A 6,897-nucleotide genomic window follows, 5' to 3' on the forward strand; every position below is an offset into this window, starting at 1 on the left:
AAATTTAAACAGCTGGATTCAGTGAGGGTTCCCAGGGTTTTTCCCAGGAAGGAGGTCAGTGGGTTTTCCAGGCAGATAGCCTGGGAGCAAGCACCAGGAGTGCCCCTTGAGGCTCCACCTCCGCAGCTCGGTTTGGAGTGGAGCTCTCTTGCCCATATAAGGCTGTGGTTGTCGCAAAGCAAACGAGCCATAAATAGTCCTGTGCTCATTACCTGCCCCACTCTGTGTGAGACTGGGCACCTTCCCAAGTCAGAGTCTTCCTGCCGGTGGCTCTCAGTTCTCCCTTCCCCACCCCAGCTCCAGGAAGGCAGTGTTTCCCGTGTTTCTGCTCGCAGACGTCTGAGCACAGGCCCTGAGGCGTGATTTCTTCAGGTGCTCTGCCTCAGACCAGTCCTTGCCTTGGACTGTTCAAAGTTTATAAAGCCTCCCCTTTTGAGACTATGCATGGCCTTTACGGTAAACTGCTGCAGGAGGGAGGGCTCCAGCTCGSTTTCTCACGTGTTTATGTGCCTTTTTAAAGCAGCTTGTGGGCCAGCAGTTTCTTTACTTTGAAGGGTAGCACTTTCATCCTTCAACTGAGAGAGTTTATTAACAAGAAAAGGAGTAGGAGGAGAAAGGAAGAACTGTAGGGGGGCAAAACAAAATGCTAGTGGAGAAGATAAGCAGTCATGTGCAAAAATGTCTCTTTTTTTTGCTTCTCTCTGAGCAGGTGAGGTCCTGCAGGAGCGATGCACCCAGGCAGGGGACTGCGTGATGGGGCAGAGGGCTGTGGTGTCTGGTGTGGGCCAAGCGTGCGCCGCCTTGCAGAGCTCAGGCCTCATCCTGGAGCAGAGCTGGGGGACTTCCCTTGTGGGGTCCCTGCACCTCACTCAGCCAGGCAGCGCAGGGGGCTGGGGCACCCAGAGGCACAGAGAAGGGGAGACTTAAGAGTGCGGCTGAGGCTCTGCTGTGAGTACCGAGGGAGGAGGCTATCCTGCAAGTCTTACGCTTCACATGTGAGCCTTCAAATGGCCACCTTCCTCCATTTCTCTCTAGGAGAATGACCTCCCTAGGGTCTCTCTCTGAGATGCAGTATATTCCAGTGGGGGATACATAAATGCAGAGCAGACTCTTYTGGGTCCTGAAAGAAGAAGCTTGCCACAATAAGGAATACACCATGGGCTGAGCAGCAGCAAAGTCCTGGACAACAGGTCAGGAGACCTGGTGTATCCATCAGACAGTTATTCRCCTACTTGCTGATGCTGCGGAGCTTTACTCCTTCCCCCTTCTCAGTTTTTGTCTAAGTAAAGAAGCAATTCATTGTCAGTGCATATTTTAAATATTAACTCTGTCGATTCCTGTCTTATACCCAGTGTACACTTTTCAAAAGTCTCCTGTGGGCCCCAACTATGGTAGTTTAAATGTTTTGCATCATACTTGAAGTGGCTCTGTACTGCCACGGGATCTTTGGTTATCTGACTTGCCTAATTAGTCAGAGCTAAACCCTGTACCCAGGTCCTGCCTAGGCCCTCCTGTGGGCTGGGGGAGGCCAGTCTCTGCCTTTCTTCACCTCTGATTGCTCTCTCACACTGAGTTTGTCTGGTCCATTTGGACTTGAAAGCTCTTTGGGAAAAAGAACAGGGACTGATCTTGGCTCGAGAATCTCTCCGTGCTGTGTGATACAATGAGAAAGGAGGAGTCTGATGTGCAGCAGTAAAGGGGGGTTGCCTATGGTCAGGAGATGTCTCTTACAGGGAGGAGAGGCAGGGTTGTTCCTGATGAGGAGAGGGGCACAGATGCTCTGGCTTGGGAGGCTGCACTGGGAATTAAGTGTTTTACCCTGGACTTTCCTTTCCAGGTCATGCTGGCTTGACGCAGACCCTATTGGGACTTCACTTGCAGGGTCCCTGTTGTGCTGAGTGCTATGAATCTATGTTTCCCCAGTCCCACATAAACACTGCTGTCCTGCTTTCTGGTTAGCTGCTTGGACACAATGGCAACCCTCAGGGAACAAAGATGGAGCCCCTAATACGCGCTTGCGTATCTGAGTGCCTTTTACACTGTGGAGAGCCTGGAAAAACAGCACTATCACAGATGGGAGGAGAATATGCTTCTATAATGTGCTTCTCCCARTGCTTTGGGTTAAAGGGCTTTGCTCTAACTCGCTCCAGAAATTCAATAGAGAATGAGATTAGAGGGCAGCTGTGTGAACTGCTTCATGACAGCAAAAGGTGTAAAACATTCAGCGTTAAGACCCTGTTATTTTCCCCAGAATTTCCCATCATTGGGATTGGCTCGCTCAGCTGTGAGGTAGAAGAACAGCCCCAAGGCCCTTGGTTTCTTCGTTCTCCTTGCATGGCGGGGAGCAGAGGTACTAGTGCCAGGGTGCCCGGCGCTCCTCTGTGGGACAGCTCAGTGCTCAGAGGGGCAGGARGAGGAGGGAGGTCGTTATCATCAGGATGAAGCAGTAGCTTAGTTTACAGGGAAGAAGGCAGAGGCCTCTCCCTTCCCAGCTGCTGTTCTGCATTTCTGGGTCTGAGTGCCACGGGGGAGGTGAAAGCATGTGCTYGGGGCCAAGCAGGGCTCTCTTTAAGGCAAATTGCTTTGCAAATGAGACTGATGGGGAGAGACAGGAGGAGTTACAGCTCACAGTCACTCTTGCCTTCCTGTGTTCTCTTCCCTCGGGAGTGAGGGTAGTGCTCATTTCAGGGCATAGGAATCCAGATCAGATTCTTTCCCTGCCTCAGGCATTTGCACCTAGAGTCACTTCTGTGGGAGCATAATCTTGGTTTTCAGTTTTAAAAGTGAAAGGAGACTTTGCAGTGATCTGAAAAGACTTGGGCTCTTATATCCTGAAGAAGCACCAACAAAAAAAAGATATCTTTAAGTGCTTCTAGTTATACATTTTTTACCTACTGCTTTACATATTTTTCTGCTTTTTTTTTCTTGCTAATTAAAAGACTAATTTTAGAAATCAGTCTTGTCCACTCAGGAAAACTAATAGAAAAATTAGTAAAAATGTGGTAGCGTGAAAATGAAAGCAAGCCTGGGGAAAGGTAATTGTTCATAACCAAGGGGTTATAACTCCTATGCCTAATTAGCACGCTACAAAGGGGAGCCTTTGTTAAAAGTCCCACATCCTGCTTTCCCAATTACCATACCAGAGATCATAATAAAAAGCTTGGAGACAGCTGGTACATCCCCTAGCAAAGCCAAACCTGATTTAGCATTTTTTTTTTTTAAAAGCGGGTACCTCCTTTTCCTGCATACGACTTTCCCCCCATGCACACACACRCATAATGCAAAGCTTTTTCTTGTGAATTCCTAGTAAGAACAAAAACAACAACAAAAAATTATGATCCTGATCACTGATGTGTATTTAGCCTACAGGAAAAAGGTGCTGTGATGATTATTTTCGGGGTTATGATGGCTGCTAGAAGAAACTTTGCAGGAAAGCTGAATCATCGGGTGAGCATCTTGTTTTCATCTTTTTGTGTTTTGCTGTCCCACATCTAAGGGGTGGTTTATGAAAATTCAAAAGGTTTTTATACATGTACATTCCTCTAGAGAGAGTCAAAGARTCATAGGTCTCTGTGCTGTCTCACAACTAGCCACAAACTTATATACAGGTGCTTAATGTCGCGTACTAGATGCAGCTGTAATCATGGCAGTGGTAGAGTAAATGGTTGAAGAATGCTTTTCATCCATATGTAAACAGAAAATGCAAGAATGGAGTGGACAGGATGTACCCCAGGTTACATGTCTTGCCTGTTGGGCAAGAAAGATTAGAGCTATCATCTTATTTCATGTTTTAGACTTGTATCACACTCGAGTCTGTACTTCTAAGTTCAAAAAATCTCTTCTACAAAAGCCTTCTTACCTTTTTTCCATTTTTTTCTTTTTTTCTTTTTTTTTCTTCGCTGAGCCAATGCAGACAGAAACTAGCAGTGCTTGCAGGACTCCTTTCATCCCAGGCTAATATGAGCTGCTATCTCACAAAGAGAAATTTCATAAAAAGCACCTTCGAGCTCCTCTGTTCTGTTCCTTTGATTTCTCTAACACCTCCCTCTTGGTAACTGAGAAATATTGTGGAGCAGGTGCCAGCCTGAGGCTGGACAGCCTGCTACTCTTCAGTGAGTTTTTTTTTTTTTTTTTTGACAAGAATTATGTGTTATTCAAACATTCTGCGTGCCCAGTGAATTGCTTTCTTTATTCTAGAATTATCCAAGGAAATGATGCTCTGATAAGTGGGAAAGAAGTTGACTGTRTTAAATGGAGCTCCCATCTACACCTTGGTTAAAAAATGGCTTCCCACAGGGATGACACCCTATGTAGCTCTGTCAGTATTTTCTCATGTCCTACAAAGATAGCAGCTCAATAAGTCCCTAGAGCTAGTTTTAAGCCTCTGTCTCCCAAGCTGACAGTCAGTTCAGTCCTCTGTCCCACCCATATGATCCAAACAAGGAGCTGAGAACTGGGGCAATGCGTTTATCTTTGTGCCCAGCTTCCTGCACTGGCTTATGTGTTTCTGAAAGGAGAGCAGGCTGGCACTGCCATACAGAATAGTCCATGCGGACAGTGGGAGGCTGGAGAAGCTGGGAGATTTGAGGAGGCTCTCAAGGGAGTAGGAAAAAAGTCCCAAATGTGGGAGGGAATCTTGGCAAAAATGAAAGGGGGGTTGTTGAACAAAGCACGCACTGGTTGCAGACACACAGAGCTCACAATATGTTATGCTGAGAATCTGTGGGTGTGTTTATAAGACCTGCAGCTGACTTACATGCACAAAGGATGTAGCCTCCCCTTATCAGAAAAATGTGGGCTTCAATCTTGCGGAAGAGGACGAATGCTTGTGTTACTTCACATTGAGTTTTCTTTCTGGTTATAGAGCTGTAGCCCAACAGAATGGGCTGAAAGTTTGGCTTTGACCAGACTGACTTTGGTTTCTGACAGACAAAAGCAGTGTTTTTAATTGTGACAGGCTATAAACTAGTTAGATCCCCTGCAGTTCCCACAACAAAGCTACAGTGAGAATCTGSATGACTTTCTACAGCACTGGAAAAAAAAATGTTCCTAGCATCTCCTGGGTATACTGGAGCATTTCAAGCTAGTTTCACTTTGTCTTCAGCCAGCTCACAGGAATGAGAACCACAGAGCCACTTCATTTGAGCAAATATTTGGCCTTGATTACTATTGCAGGCTGAGCCCAAAAACAAACAGCAAACATGAGGTAAGCTGAGAGACACAAGGAGCAGAGCAAAAGCTCATATAGTAACCTTAGRAAAGGCAGCAAGCTGCAAGTAGGGTTCTCATTTTCATAGAGAGGTAAAAAGGAGACTAGTGTAGGAACAAGGTGCTTGGGGAGAGGAAGTGAGGAGCAACCAGTAGGATGCTTTTTGTTGAGAGATCATTAAAAGTGACTGATGCTTAAAAGCAATTAGAACAATGAAAAAATTGTGAAGTAGCTAAAACCCATTCACCTTTATACATTTCTGTGGACTGAGAAAAACTTAGTGAACTATTTTGCAAATGGTACACTTAGCTGGCTAGGGAATTCTTGGTTCTGTGAAAATGTGGCCCTACCTGACACCTAGGGAAGAAAAGAGAAGTAATGGGAATGTTAACCTCTCCATGGTCTTACCTTGCCAGGGAGAGGAAAACAGCATTTAGATGGATTTTTCAATCTTTTAAAGTATTTCTTCTGTATCAACATCTGACCCAAGCCTGGAAAAAAGTGTTTGCTGAGTGTCACAGACATGACAGCTGCAGGGCTACAGAGGGGCTGGGGAAGGATGTTATTCTCCTCCTTTCATCCTCTGCTGAGTAAGAAGAATGCCCCCAAGCCTTCTAAACTCAGGAATCTGAAGCATTTCTTACTCCCCCCTGAGAAAGGGGAGAAGGAAGAGGAGGTATTCGTGATGTTAAAAAAGGATCCTTAGCAATTGTTGAGCCACAGAGCAGTGAGGCCAGGACAGACAAGCCTAAAATTATGTGCCTCTTACTGGCTGAATTATCTCCAAAGAAGCAAAGTCACAACAGATTGTATTTGAAAATGGTCATTTTATTTTCTGCAGCAAAGAGTTACTGTGTTTATCTAAGGTAAGTAACAGGATGTGTAATGTTGGCATTTTGGACAAGTCTGGATAGGCCAAAGGCAGACAACTCAGATTCTAAATCTTGGGTTTGGGGCAAAGATACCTTTGCTGGATGGCTTGTATTCCTGTTGACTCTTTTGCATAATGGTGTTAGATGGCAGTTTTCTTGGAATTTAAAGCTTGACAGAAAATGCTGAACAAGAAGAGAACGGGGCTAGAGGAAATAAGGTAAGGAGGAGGATATCCTTAAATAAACAACATGCAACAGTTACCATTGCACTTGCATTTAGAAATTGTAGTGATGGTTATATTAGAAGTCTTTGGAAGTAAAGAGCTCTATGCCATTATTCTTAGTATGTTAGATCAGGAATGTGATGTCCCAAACCATGCATAATGCATTTGTAATCCTGTCTCAGGATCTGGAGGAAATCAAAGCACCAAGATAAGTTTTCCTTTGCTTGAGATGGAGAGTTTTGACTTAGATGTATTTGTGAGAATACATCTGTACACCTGTGATGTCAGAGAGCACAACTATGTGATAACCTGATTCCCCAATGAAAGTCCCTCCTACAACATAAATGTCACTACTGTTTTATTAAATAGTACAGGGTAAATCTATTTACTGTGCCAGATAACAACTGAGGGTAGAGATTTATTCCTCTGAATTGCATCACATATTGATGTGTATGTTTTTTCTTCCAAATGTGGCTCTTGTTATTAATATTTTACAAAAGTAAAAACTTGTTCCTCTTTTACTAAAACTGAAGCGAGAACCACAATGAGGGGGCAGAAGTTCAGCAGGTTGTTCACACAGAATTGTGCGGAT

The sequence above is a fragment of the Rhea americana genome, unplaced genomic scaffold, assembly GCF_003343005.1.
Source record: "Rhea americana isolate MKP2758 unplaced genomic scaffold, rheAme1 scaffold_85, whole genome shotgun sequence".
Taxonomy (NCBI): Eukaryota; Metazoa; Chordata; class Aves; order Rheiformes; family Rheidae; genus Rhea; species Rhea americana.